Source organism: Eulemur rufifrons, chromosome 16 (genome assembly GCF_041146395.1).
Source record: "Eulemur rufifrons isolate Redbay chromosome 16, OSU_ERuf_1, whole genome shotgun sequence".
NCBI classification, from domain to species: domain Eukaryota; kingdom Metazoa; phylum Chordata; class Mammalia; order Primates; family Lemuridae; genus Eulemur; species Eulemur rufifrons.
In genome coordinates, this window is record NC_090998.1 from 57,180,182 (window position 1) to 57,195,643 (window position 15,462).

Below are 15,462 nucleotides of genomic sequence, written 5' to 3' on the forward strand. Positions count from 1 at the left end.
TTGCATTCCCACTAGCAATGAATGGAATGCCTGTTACTCCATATCCTGGCCAGCAATTGATATTTTCAGTGTTTTGGATTTTAGCCATTCTTATAGGCTTGTATGAGTATCTCATTTTAATTTGTAATTCCTTAATAAAAAATGATGTTGAATATCTTTTCATATATCTATTTGACATCGGTGCATCTTCTTTGGTGACATGTCTGTTCAGGTTTTTCTTGATTTTTTAATTGGGTTGTTTTCTTATTATTTAGTTTAAGAGTTTTTAAAGAGTATTTTGGATACAAGTTGTTTGTCAGATATGTGTTTTGCAAACATTTTATCCCATTATATGGCTTGTCTTTTCATTCTCCTAACATTGTCTTTTGCAGAGGAGATGATTTTTATTTTAACAAAGTCAAAGTTATCAGTTTTGGAGTTGTTTTTGTGTGTGTGTGATTTTTGTGTTGCATCTAAAACTTCATTGCCAAGTCCAAGATCACCTAGACTGTTTCTCTGTTATCTTCTAGAAGTTTTATATTTATGCATTTTACGTGAAGGTCTATGATACATTTTGCAATAATTTTTATAAAAAGTGTAAAGACTGTGTCAAGGCTTTTTTTTATACTAGTTCAATTCTTCAGTATCATTTGTTGAAAAGACCATTCTATTCCCCATTGAATGCCTTTATTTCTTATTCAAAGACCCCTTGGCTATATTCACGTGTGTCTATTTCTGGGCTCTTTATTCTGTTCCATTGATGTACTTACATGTCTATTCTTTCACTAAAACTACACTGTTTTGATCACTTTATAGTAAATCTTATGGTAGAATAATATCAGTCATCAAACTTACTAAATCCTCAGTATTGTGTTGACTATTCTTGATCTTTGATTTTCCATGTACATTTTAAAATCAGTTTGTCAACATCCATAAAGTAGCTTGTTGGGATTTGACTGAGATTACATTATCAAATTGGAATAATTGACATCCTAACAATATTAAGTCTTCTAATCCGTATACCTCCATTTAATTCTTCTCTGAGTCCCTTCATCAGAGTTTTGTAGTTTTGTATTTATTTTCTGTTTTCAGTTTTAAATATTTTTGGTCTAATATTTTATTTCCTCTTCTGCTTAGTGTAGGCTTTTATTGTTCTTCTTTCTTAGTTTCCTAAGGTGGAAACTTAGATTATTGATCACTATTAGATCATTCTTCTTTTCTAACATGTGCATTCAGTACTATAAATTTCCCTCTGGTCACTACTTTTGCTACCTCTTCCAAGTTTTGTAGGTTGCATTTTAATTTATATTTAAAGTATTTTAAAAGTACTTCTTTTATGATCTCTGTGTTATTAAATATGTGCTGTTTAATCTCCAAGCACTTTTGGATTTTAAAGCTATTTTAATGTTATTAATTTCTATTTAATTCCATTGTGGTCTAAAAACATACTTTGTATGATTTCTCTTGTTAAAGTTTGATAAAGTATGATTGGCCCAGAATGTGTTCTATCTTGGAAAATGTATAAATGTCAATTATATCCAGTTGATTAATGGTGTTGCCCAGGATACCTTATATTCTTACTGTTTTTTTGTCTACTGGATATCAGTTACTGAAAGAAGGAAGGCTATTAGAATCTCCGATTACAATAGTGGATTCTATAACATTATTTTTCTTTGCACTTCTATCAATTTTTGCCTCACATAATTTGATGCTCTATTGTTTAGTGTACACATATTAAAGATTGTTATATTTTCTTGGAGAATTGACTGTTTTATCATTATGCAATGCTCCTCTTACCTCTAACAATTTTCCTTGCTCTGATGTCTACTTTTTAGAAATTAATATAACTATTCTCACTCTCTCTTGGTTAGTGTTGGCATGTTATGAGTTTTCATACTTTTACTTTTAACCTATCTTGGTTTTCATATTCAAAGAAGGTTTCTTGTAGACAATGTATAGTTAAGTTTTATTTATTTATTTACTCTGTCTCTGTCTTTTAATTATTGTATTTAGGCCATTTACATTTAAAGTGATTATTTATATAGTGTGGTTAATATCTACCATATTGATATTTTCTATTTATTTCATATGTTCTCTGTTTATTTTTCTATGTTCCCTCTTATTTTTCTGACTTCTGTGGTTATAATTGAACATTTTATATGATTTCTTTTTCTCCCCTCCCTTAGCATATCAATTACACTTCTTTTACATTTTGTCTTGATGGTGGCCCTAAAATTTGCAACAAACCCTTACAATCTAAGGCCTAATCTAAGGCCACTTTCAAATAACACTTTATGGAAAGTGCAGGTACCTTGTAACCTTATGTAGTCTGTCTTCAACACTCTTCTCTTTATATAGATCTGAGTTTATGATCTATATCATTTCCTTCTCTCTAAGGAACTTCTTTTAGTATTTCTTGCAAGGCAGGTCTACTGTTGATAAATTTCCTTTGTTCTTGTCTGAAAATATTTTTGTCTCCTTCATTTTTAAAAAATAATTTTGCCAGTGTAGTCAATTCTTGTAAGTTAATGTTGCTTTGGGATCCATTTTAAATATAAATTGGACTTTATCATATGAGAAAAAGCACTTAGTTATCCTTGACACAGTTTCCAGTTCTCCACCTCCTCCCAGTTACTCAATGTGGTCTATCTAGATATCTGTCTTATTCAATGGCCTGCTAGTGACCGCCTTCCTATGGAACCTGCTAGACTTATCCCATTGACCTTTGCATCCTGTATGGAATGTCCAGATACACTGCAGTGACCACCTCTCAGCCACAGCATGACTCCTCAAAGCTTAGGCCTACTTGTTCTAAACCTACCAATTAAAATTTTCCATAGAAAACCTCCTTGAGTAATGCCCAGGACCCCAGTAAAGCCTTTGGCCCACAGGTCTGTCACTTGCTCGTCACCTGCTGGTTGAATGCGTATGTCCTGGATGGCTCCCACTTCCTGTTGGCCCTGTGAGCCATGCGGCCCTCTTCTCTGGAATCTGTAAGTAGTAAAACTGTTTCTGCTATTTCATGTGTTTTACTGTGCTGCCTCTTCTCTGTCTCACCTGACCCATACACCAAAACTAACTCTCCTCTTAGTTGGGGCTCTCCTAGGGAGTGGCTACCTTGGTGTCAATAAATTAGAGATAGATCAGACAAGAGAAACAAGTGTGTCTGCCAGTATAAACAAGTTTCCTATCAGAGGAACCATGTTCGTGGTTCAGACACTTAGGCATTAGGCTATCCACCAAGATAAAGAAGTATCCCATGGAAAGCATACTGTAAATATTCACAACCATCTCCTCTGGACCCCCATCAGGGCAGGGCTAGAGTTTATAACCGCTTTCCAGAGACAGAGACCTCAAGACCAAATTGGAGAAAAATATGATAGCTGCATATAGAATCCAGGTTGGTGTTTTCTCCTTTCAAAGCTAAATATTTCACTCTGTTCTTGATCATATGGTTCACAAGGAAAAGGACAATGTAATTCTTACCCTTGTTCTTCCATAGGTAAGTTTTTGTTTGTTGGTTGGTTTTGTTTTTTACTCTGGCTTCTTTCACAGTTTGCTTTGTTTTTGGTTCTCAACCATTTGATCACAATATGCCTAAGTGCAGATTGTTCAATATTTATCCTGCTTGCTGTTCCCTGAGCCTTCTGTATCTGTGGTTTGATGTCTGTCATTAATTTTGGAAAGTTCGCAGTTATTATTGCTGGGAGGTCTGGAGCTGAGAGAGAGACACACGAAGCCTCATGTGTAGCAAAATGCTATTTGTTTTGAGTATCTGGGTGCAGATGGGTGGAGGCTGAAAATAGTGCCCACCCCACGAAGGGGAGAGCAGTGGGTTTGATAGAGGATTTTTCTGGGGGGAGTAAGTAAGTGGGCCAGAACAGCCACTTGTAATAAATTCCTTTTCAAACAACCAGCTCCTAGGACTCCTGCCCCAGTCACATCCATCCTTGAGCTCCAGAGTCATCCTTATCAGGAGAGACAGGGAGGGATACACTTTGCCCCTATCAGGGGGGGAAAGGAATGCAAGCTCCCTCTTTACATTCCATTCCATCTCCCTAGGGGTCTGGCAAAGGCTACTTGCCTAATAATTGCTTCAAATATTTCTTCTGTTTTTTTCTATCTTTCCTTTACTTCTGATATTGCAATGTACATGATATTGCAAACTACATGATATTAAAATATACAAGATTTTCTGATTCATTCTTTTTCTCTTTATATTTCAGTTTGAGAAGTTTCTATTCACTTGTCTCCCAGATCCCAGATTTGTTCTTTGCTGTGCCTACTCTACTGATGAACCCATCAAACGCCCTTTTCATTTTGTTACAGTGTTAATAATTTCTAGTATTTCCTTTTGATTCTTTGTTAGAATTTTCATCTCTCTGCTTACATTACCCATCTGTTTTGCATGTTGTCTAATTTTTCCATTAGAGCCCTTAAAATATCAATCATGTTTATTTTAAATTCTCTATCTGAGGATTCCAAAATTTGTGTAATAACTGAGTCTGATTTTGATATTTGTTTTGTCTTTTCAGACTATGCTTTTAATTGTCTTTTAACATACCTTATAATTTTTTGTTGAAAACCACACACAATGCGTTGGATAATAAAAACTGATGTAAATAGGCTTTTAATGTGAGGTTTTATGATAATCTAGATAGGAACATGGCTATGTTTAATATTTGTTATAGCTGTAGGTGTCAGAGACCTCACTTTCGCCCAAAGTCCTTGCTTTTTTTTGTTTTACTTCCCCTTTTGTCTTTGGATTTTTTAAAGAACTCCTTAACTATAGTCTGCAGTGCAGCTCTTTCCATTATAATCCACTGTTAGTACACTGAAGCCATGCTGATGTCGGGAAGGGGAAGTGTTTCATATCTTACAATTAAAACTCGGTACCTTCATAGGTTTAGGTGCCTGGGGCTGTAACCATTAGAAAGGTTTCTTAGGATTTTTCCCCCTCATCTTAGGTGGAACAGGAAGACTAAACGACCTGAAGTTGGCTAATATACCATTCACAGTTAGATAATGCTTTTGTAAAGTTGTTTCCCTTTCAGAACAGATTTTTGTTACATAGAATGCTCTGGATGGATTTCTGTAGATGTATTTCAAAATGTTTACAGACCTTCTATCCCCCTTGCCACCCCAAATAGGAAACATTAGATTTTTTTCTAGGATCTTCAACGTGGAACACATAGTAGAGTTCCTGGAGGTAAACCCACAAAAGTAAGGGGGAGCTAAAACTGAGCCCTCCAAAATTTCTCACTCTGCCTCCAGCAATTTATCCAAATTACCAGGTAAATGTTCCTACCTGTTTATGGCTCCAGAGGCTTCAGCTCTGGGTAAGTTGATCTGGGCTTTCATTCTCTGGGTTCTCCTGTATTTCATATTTCTAGGTGGCAGTTTCTCATGTGACCTCAATTCTTTTATAAGCCTAAGAAAAGATATTAATTTTCAATTTGTTCATTTTTTTCTTGTAAAATGCAAAATTATTGTAAATTTTTAGAACTTTTAAGATATTAATAAAACTTCATACTTGCAGCAGCCTGCTTCATATTGCAATGGGACCCTTACACTATAGATTAATTGTCTTTACTTTTCCCATATCCTACATTGCTTAAAACTCTTTAACAAATCCCACTCCTCTCTTCTTCACTTTTCCTCTATCGCTCTTCCTGCCTCTCATTCAGCCATTTTCTTTTCCCTCCTCTTTCTTTTCTCAATAAACTTCCAGTCCCCTCTTCAATAATCTGACATTTCTTCTCTATTCTATTCTATTCTGAACTCCCTAACTCTTCCAAAACCAGAAGGATATTTTTCTCCATTTTCATTTTTTCTTCTCCTCTTCATTCTTTCCTTATTGTATTTAAAGCAGGAAAAGAAAGGGAAAAAAGAAAACAAAATGAAGTCAACTTAGTTTTAACGAGTAGCTTAATCATTTTCTAAAGGCTCTGAAAATGCCATAAATTGACCCTCAGAATCTCTACAGAAGTTGTGGGTGACCATTGCTTCATCTGTTAATTAACTGTTTTTAGTCAGCCCAAGAATTCAGTATAAAAACTAATTTTTTCTCTGTTTTGTTTAATTGGTATTATTGCAACAGAATTATTTTCCTACTATTTTCCTTGGCAATTATACATGTTTCAACTACATTGTGGTCTAAATAGAGCTCTGTGGGCTTGTCTGAGAACCTAACTATCATTTATAGCATTGTTTCCATGGGAAAATGACTCTCGAGGTCTAAACAACTAACGACACAAAACTTTTTGTAGAAAAGTTATTTATAAATGTAATAAAGCAGTTCTCTGCCTCCCACTCTAATCACCCCTCCCCATTAACCAAAAAAAGAAGACTGAAAGTCACTTTGTCCCACAAGACCAGGCATGAATTCGATTTGTAATAACAGCAAGGACACCCATTTAATGAATGCCTACTGTGGGTCATGTAGTACCCTGCGTTAAGCACAGTATAGTTGTCAACCATTTTATTTTTCAAAATAATCATATTAAATGAGCATTATTACATATATTATATGTGGACAAATTGAGGCTCAGGTTGATTAAGGAAATTCCTCAAAGTCACAGTGTTTCTAAGTGGTGTAACTAAAATTCCAACCTGATTTATTTGAATACATGCAACACTAGGTTACAGCAGCCAAATTAGTTAAATGCAAAGGCAACATCGCTATTTCTCATTTCTTCATTACTTTGCATATATTTAGCTCCTAACATTATATAATGCTGTTCCACCACCACCAGAACCCCTCCAAGAATTGTTATTGTCTGTTTAACCACCAATATAAAGATATTGTCTACCTATATGTCACTTTTACAATAGACTATATGAGAAAATATATATAACATTTATGCAGAGAGAAAATTCTAGAATTTTGAAATGCTAACTACCATAAAGACGGATGGAAAAGGTATAAATATTTTTTTAAAAGGAATTTTTATTCTTTAGATAGTACAAAGGTGTCCTAATACTATGTCTTTTTACATTTTAATCACTCTTTTCTCAAGTATTCTTAGGCGTCAAGGTGAAATGCAAGTTTTCGTAAACAGGTATACCTATGCGTTACCTATAAAAAAACAAATAAACCAAAAAAAAAAAAAACCCCAGCATAATCTGCAATCTGTTTCCACAATGACAGCCTAAAATAAAGTATATTTTAGCATATTTAAATATAGTGTATTCCTAGGTATTTGCCCAAAATGACATCTTACTGTGCTATATGAACAGTTGTTTTCAATTTATTTTTGTTAGGCTGCCTACCTACCTACCTATTTTTATCTTCTAAACAAAAAAATAGAGTATTATGAGGGTTATTAGTGAGCTAGAAGTTATTGTAAACTGAAAGCTGGCTCCTTTTTTGCCTTCACATTAGCAGATTTTCTTTCAGGACTCTACGGTAGATTATCTCATGATGGGTCTTCCTTCAAGTTTGATAATTTCATGACCAAATAAGCCTGAGGAGGAAGGAGTTGAAATAGCGGCCCTGCTACTGGGCTTTCTTCAATGGGGGATGTATTTGGGAAAATAAGAGAAGGCCGGTGACCTGCTCTGAAGAGTTTTGTCAACCGGACCTCTGAGTAATTAAACTATGGATATTTGCAAGAGTTTGAAACTACAGAATATTCTTAGCAAGATGCCTTTATCTGAAGGTTACCTGTAGTTAATAGACCGAGAATCCATGGATTTATGAGGCAGGGTAAGGTTTTTAACACTCTGAGGTGTAAAATGGAGATATTTCACAATTTAAGCCCTGCCTGCTGTGTGAGATGACCCCACAGAGCCTTACTTGGGGACCTTATATGTCATTCTGGGCCAGAAGTGCATGGCTAATGCAGAAAGATAAGGAGTTGTTCTAGTTGTCCCAGATCTCTTTCTGCTGCTTCTGTGCCTCTTGATCACCTTATAATTTCAAATTATTTAAACATTTGACAATAGATGATATTAAGATTTTTAGGCTGGGCGTGGTGGCTCACGCCTGTAATCCTAACACTCTGGGAGGCTCAGGCAGGAGGATGGTCATTAACATTTGTCTTAGATTATTCCATAGGATTCTCTTTTCCCTGTCTCTAGTGTCTCCAAACTCCAATCCAACCCTACCATACTTGACAATGGTAATTATCTAGAGCAAAAATCTTACTAGTTTATTTTCTTACTAAGAAACACGTAATGCTGTAGTGTGCAGAATAAAAATGAAAATTCCAAAATAAAGATTCCATAGTGGAATGAAGATCCCACTTCCAAACTGGTTTAACTGATTTGATATTTTATTTTTCCACCATTCTCTGTACTGTTCGTCCATGGTTTGTAAAATTCTCATTCTTTTTTTGATACAATTTAATATAATTTACTAAGATCTCTTTTAATTGACTTGATTTTCTAAGACCTCTTTCTGGGATTTTATCCCAGGCAAGTGGACACAGATAAAAGTATGGAGAGGGCTATGTCAGGGGTAACTTCAAACAACTTAATATAAAGAAAGAGTATTGTGAAACACTGATAATTAAGCTAGAAATACTTCCAAATATTTTAATACAGAGATGAAATGATAAATTTATAATTAACAAGATTGCTCTGGAATTTATACAGAAAATAAATCAATGAGTTTGAACATGTTCAGAGGCATGAGATAAGAGGTTCTTGTAATATGTAATAAATAATGAAGTCCATACTAAAGAAAAGGCTGTGAAAATACAAACAATATATTATAAGAAAATATTTAAGAGAAAAAATGTGTAGAGTTGACTTGTCACATATAATTATAGCATGAAGCAGAGAATTAGCAATTTTTCATTTTGCTAATCAAGTCACAATATTACCCATTAAGAATACACTCTGCTCTGAGAAACAGAAGTCTCTTTTCTAATATCTTAATTTCTGAATTGCTCTGCCTCAGTCTCAGCTTTGAAATTTTGATAACTTTCACTTTACTGTCAGATGTATGATTCATTTCATCATCTATAGTCATCCTCTGAAACAAGAGGATGACTTATAAAATAGGAGTAAGATATGAAGAAGAAACTGCAACCCTCAGATTCATGACTAACTCTTTACAATATTTCCTTCACTTTTTATTGGAACCATGGTTTTGGATCAAAGTATATCAGTCAGAACAAACAGGTTATGCTGAAAAAATAAACAGCTTACAAATCTTACTGGTTTAAGAGCACTGAGGTTTATTTTTTATATATACTATATGTCCATCACAAGATAAGCAATAACATTATGATTGCTAAGGAACTCAGGGGAAAAGCCACCATCTCAAATGTTGCGTGTGCTGCGAGGGGACAATTCTAAAGAGTCTCACATTGGGAATTTAGTGCTTTGGTCTGGAAATGACACCAACTATTCTGGTTTATGGAATTGAAATACTACTGGCATATGAGGTTGCGCTACAGTACAGGCTAACTGCATTTTTCTGAGCCTACTGGGAATAATCTCCAAATGGTAGCACTGAGTGAGAAAGATAACTCTTGAACAGTTTGATAAAGAATAACTTTGAAGAGCTCAGTAGATGAAGCTTGGCTCAGTGGCAACACCTCTGGGAAGAATTAATTTAGCAAAGAAAAAAATAAATGAATTGAACAATGTCAGGGATTTAAGCAGGCAACATTCTTTTGTGGTACCAAATTAAACTTGACGTTAAAATCATTCCACAAATCACTGATGAAAAGGTTGGTAATGTGCTCAACAATTAGCTAAAATATACCTGTGCTGAAAGTAATTCTGTAAAGGACATATAAAGTATTTCAAGAGAGTAGATCTAAAGAAATACCAAAAGGATTCATAATCCTTAATTATAAATATTTTATAGTATACTAGAAAGAACATTAACTATGGGGACTAAAGTTTGGCTTCCAGGCCACTTTCCATCATGAACTAGGTGTTTGGTCAAGAATGAGTAATATAACACTCTGAAGTTGGTTTACTCGTTTATATCACACAGGTTGGTGCAAGTTAGAAGTCAGAAAACTAAAGACCTTAGGCCAAATGTGTCCCATGGCTTGCTTCTTTATAGCCCTTGAGCTAAGAATGCTTTTTATATTTTTAAAGTGAAAAAGAAGGCGGCAGAAGAAGGAAGGAAGTAAGGGGAGGGAGAAAAAAAGAATATGCAACAGAAGCTGGGTGATTTCAGCATTTTTTACTTAAGACCTAAAATATTTACTATTTGACTCTTAATAGAAAAACTTTCTGGATATTATCTTTGTGTTTATAATGAGTATTATATTTAGCATACTCAATTTAAAACAATCTAATTTGGGTTGATACCACCTTAACTTTAAAAGCATACACAATGGTCTGGCACACTGGCTTATGACTGTAATCCCCAGACTTTGAGAGGCTGAGGCAGGAGAATCACTTGAGGCCAGGAGTTTGAGACCATCCTGGGCAGCATGGCAAGACTTCATCTCTACAAAAAAGTAGAAAAATTAGCCAGGCATGATGAAACACACCTGTAGTTCTGGCTACGTAAGTGGCTAAAGAAGGTTGGATCACTTGAGTGCAGGAGTTCGAGGCTGTAGTGAGTTATAATCATGCCACTGCACTCCAGCCTGGGTGACAGAGTGAGTACCTATCTCTAAAGAAAACACACACTCACAGAAATAAATGAATAAATAATTTTTGTAATGAAGCATACACAAGCTCTGCTTCTATACAAACTCCACAATCTCTCCTTTGTATTATTGTTATCATCACAGATTGCTTCTTTATGCACAGTGTTCTTAATAATATAAATTTATAATAATTTTTATTCACTTTATTTTATATCTTCTTGGAAATAAAAAAGTGATTCTAAAGACCAGAAATGACATAGTACTTGCTTTTATATCTGCCCAAGTATTTATATCTATTAAAAATTTTTATTTATTTTTTTTTTATTTCATCTTATTGTTATAGGGGATACAGAATTGCAGGTTACATAACGTTGCCTATGTACCGCCTTTCCCCCCAAGTCAGAGCTCCAGGCGTGTCTGTTCCCCAGATAGTGCGCGTTGCACCCATCATGTACTTCCCCACCCCCCACTTCCTGAGTCAGCACCTTCAAGCGTTACCATTCCCCAAACGGTGCGCAATGCACTCATTGTGTAGGCATACTGAGTTACTGTCTAGGGTCCTTTCATGTGAACCAGAAGGCCTCCCTTCATCATGTGGTATAGTTATAGTAGTAATAAATTCTATCACCTTTTGTTTATTTGAGAGAGTCTTAATTACTCCTTCATTTTTAAGAGACAGTTTTTTCATGTATGCAATTATTGGGCCACAGGTTTTTTTTTTTTTTTTTTTTTGTATTTCAGCACTTCAAGTACATTATTTCACTGTCTTCTGGCCTCCATGGTTTCTAATGAAAAAATCAGCTACTAATTTTATTGAGTATCTCTTGTACATAATGAGTCTCTACCATCTTATTGCTTTTAAAATTCTGTCTTTGTCTTTGGCTTCTGGCAATTTGATAATAATATATATCACTGTGGCTCTTTTTGAGTTTATCCTACTTGGAGTTCATTGAGCTTCTTGGATTTGTAAGTTCATGTTTTTCATAAAATTTGGGGAGGATTAATTCATTATTTCTTCAAATATTCTTTTTGACCTTTTCCTCTCTCTTCTGCTTCCGGGATTCTTACAACACAAATATAGGTCACAGCTTGATGGTGTTCCAGAAGTCGCTTAGGCTCTGTTTACTTTTTTAAAAATTCTTTTTCCTTTTTACTTCTTAGACTTGATAATTTCAATTGTTCTGTCTTCAGGTTTAATCATTCTTTCTTCTGCCTGCTAAAATCTGCTGGACCCTGATAGCATTTTTTTCATTTTGGTTATTAGGCTTTCTGGTTAGTTCATTTTTATAACTTCTTTCTGATTAATATTCAATATTCTTATTTTGTTCTTATGTAGTTTTCCTGATTTCTTTAGTTGTCTGTGTTTTCCTTTAGCATTTTGAACATATTTAAGATGGTTGTTTCAAAGGTCTGTGTGTAGTAATTTCAATATCTGCACTTCCTGGATGGTTTATATCAATTTATTTTGCCCATGTGAATGAGCACATACTTCACTTTTTTGTATGCGTTGTGATTTTTTTAATTGAAAACTGGAAATTTGGACATTAATATTTGGTAACTCCGGAAATCACATTCAATTCCTATCCTGGATTTTTGTTGCTGTTGTTGAAGGCTGTTGTAGTCCATTTGTTTTGTGACTTTCCCAAACTATTATTAAAAAGACTGTATCCCTTCTTGATGTGGTCACTGAAGTGTCAGTTTTTCTTACTTTATGCTACCTAGTGTTTTGACAGAGGTTTCCTTGAATGCCAGGAGCAAAAAAAAAAAAAAAAAAAAAGCAAACAAATAATACAACAGAAAGACAAACTCTTCCTTTGCAAATTGGCTCTGTGCTTGGGTGATTTTTCAACTCTTCTCCAGGTTTGGACTGAGTAGGGAGAACTCAGGGTCTTCTCAGGTAATTTGCTGAGTTAGAGTCTTGCTCTGGACATATGGGGCATATGGATGCCTTTCCAAGTTCCTCAGTATATATAGTTGCTTTTAAAAGTCCTAATTTCACAATGAAATTCTCTCTAGCTTTTGCCTTAGTCAGTTTATTGCACGTTTTGACCGTAATCTTTTGCCCCAGGCATCTGAGGGTTGTTAGCTTAACTTATAGTATTATCAAGCAATGCTCTCTGATATTCCACCCTGAATTTCAAGTTAGGCAAAAAAAGATATGAGCACCTTGCATAATTACTTCACGTATCCCCCAGACAAGTGAGAAGAGGCAGGGCCAATAATTTGTCAATAATAAGGTCTCCTTTACTCTCTCCAGAACCAGGGACACTGTTCAGCTCTGGAAATAAGAGCTACTGTCACTTAAAGATCTCTTCCACTTTAAAAACTATTGCCTTGCCACAAAGGGAATGGGATGAAGGCAAATATTAATAATATTGCCTCAAAACTTTCCTACCATTATGAAATTACCTTTTTTTTTTTTATTATTCAGCACTCATTTTTTTGCTGTAAACTTTTGACTATTTTCTAGAGTTCTCAAAAAATTGATTCTGATGGTTTTTGCTCTTTTTTTCCAATGTTTCTGTGAGGCAATGAGAGCTTAGTGAGGCTGACATCTACCATTTTGCTGATATATCATCCCTCAGATTTTGGTCTTAAAGCCAATCTTTGTCAAGGAAAAGTGAAGTAAAAATGTTATTCTGAAACCAGCATGGACACTTCCCTTGATGGCAGGATGGGTGGGCTCTTGATCCTGATGCAGGAAAGAGTTTAAGCACAAGGTCACAAGCAGAAGTGAGAATCCAATTAATTCAGCAAAAGCAGAAGCAGATGAGTTTATTGAAAGTAAAGTACATTCTTTAAGAACAAGTAAAAGAGCGGACTGATCCAAGGAGGAACAGTGCCCCCTTCAGGGTTAGGGTCTGTTCTTTTATGCTAATCACTAATAATATGCTAAACTGAGGGTGGATTTTCTGGGAAAGGGGTGGAGAGTTCCTAGAACTAGGAATGCTCCCCTTTGTTGACTTTATAGGGTAATTTCCGGGAGTTGCGTGGAGTGACGCGGCATTAGTAAACTGTCATGGTGCTGGTGATTGTGATTTTTACTGTGTTAATGAAGGTAGTTCATTTTGGGACACTGTCATCTCAACTGTGTGCAGGCCCCAGTGAAAGGAATTCCCCCTTTTACCTTAGATAAAGATGTTATGGCTAAAGTAGAATAACTAAAGTGGCCCTGTTGGTTACATTTATCTCAGCTAAGCATATTCACATTCTCGTGACTTTCACATCCTGTTGGCCTTCTCCTGTCGTAACTGTCTTCAGAGTATCTGACTCCTGTCTTAACTCTAAGCATGTTCCCAGTCTATTGAGACAAAACTTTTTTTTCTCACAATAGTCATAGGGTTTTTGTTGTTTTTAATTTGAGAGAGATCTTTAGAAATATTTACTCCAAGCCATATTTTGTCATTTTAGTATTATACAATGGCAATGATCACTTAGTATAAAATAATACAAATAAAATAAAAGTGTGTAATGATAGAGGGTTATGTGAGGAGAGTTGGTTTCTTCCATTTGTATCTGGTAATTTGTACAATACTTGTTTTCTCATCTGTGAGTTCAGGTTGTGTGAGAATTAGTTTCTGTTTGTATCCTGAGTTGTAAAGTTGATTGTTTCACCGAGGTTCCAAAGAATTATTGGTTCAGAATCATATTTTAATTTTTCAGCTGTACCCTTTCCATCATGAGATTAACCCATATGTGGCACCAGTCACTGGTTCCAATTTGTCTTTTCATAGACGGGTAAATGGCCCATTTGTCTTTCACTGCCTTAGGTGGATAGGTCTGTTTCTATTATTGTCATTTTTATTTTTTGTGGTTTCCAACCTCTTTTAAGGGAATCAAGTCCGAGATCTATAGCCATAGTTGAAATATGTGATCTTAGCTCCCTTTCCTAACACCAAAGAATGAATATAATTACCTTTCCATGTAGACTACAGACTTTCAAATCCACTGACTACTGTGGATTTCAACTTTGTTTCCAGTGCCTAGAAATAACATTTATATGCATTGGGTCTTGAAAAGGTATTGGCACAAAATTTTAATTTGATTATTCCAGACTAAAGGTCTTAGACTCCATCAGCCTTCTGCTCCCATGCTTATTCCGGTATTTGATGCTACTGTTGTGTTTGATAGTCTCTGAGAACCCTTCTGAGCAGCATTTGAACACCCCCTAAAGTTCTTATCACCCAGGATAATAAACAAACAAGAAACCCATTCTCTCAACTCTGGCAAAGTTCTACCTATTAGCTTCATCATGATTTATCTTTGCCCGATTTGATAGTTTATTTTCTGCTGTGACAAAACATTTTGAAATTTCATCTAAGGTTGTGGGAGATCCGGAAATCATTTCTATGCTATATTTTGCTTTGTGTAGGAATGGAGGGGGAGTACTTTGTCATCGTGCTGGTTTATTTTGCATTCTGTCATTGCACTGCCGCCTTTGATTAATCCAAAAGTGCCTGAGGTTATGTTATCCTGCTTACATTAATTCAACATTAGAAAGTTCCTAAAAGGCAAAACTAGAACTTGGAATTCTAGATTTGGATACCTTAGTCGCTGGGGAGCAATGAGGACATCATCACAGGGGGTTGAGTATTATTGGTCCCTAGCAAGCTTTCACAGTGGCATTGCAAAAATTTTCACCTGTGGCAAACTGCCATGGGGCACCAGCTGGTGTAATGCCTTGGGTATTTGAGAGAGGTAGGATAATAACAACTATAAACACCACTGGTTCCTGGGAAAGAGAGAAAATAATAGGCTAAGATATGTTAATAAAAAAACTAAAGCTTCCTTCAGAGGCTTTAAAGATCCCTCATCTGTCAGACAGCAGATGATAGGCAGCTGGAGATCAGACAAAGACAGCTTCGGAGTAGGACCAACTCAGTGAAAAAAATTACATTTCAGAACTTCCCCTGGGGGT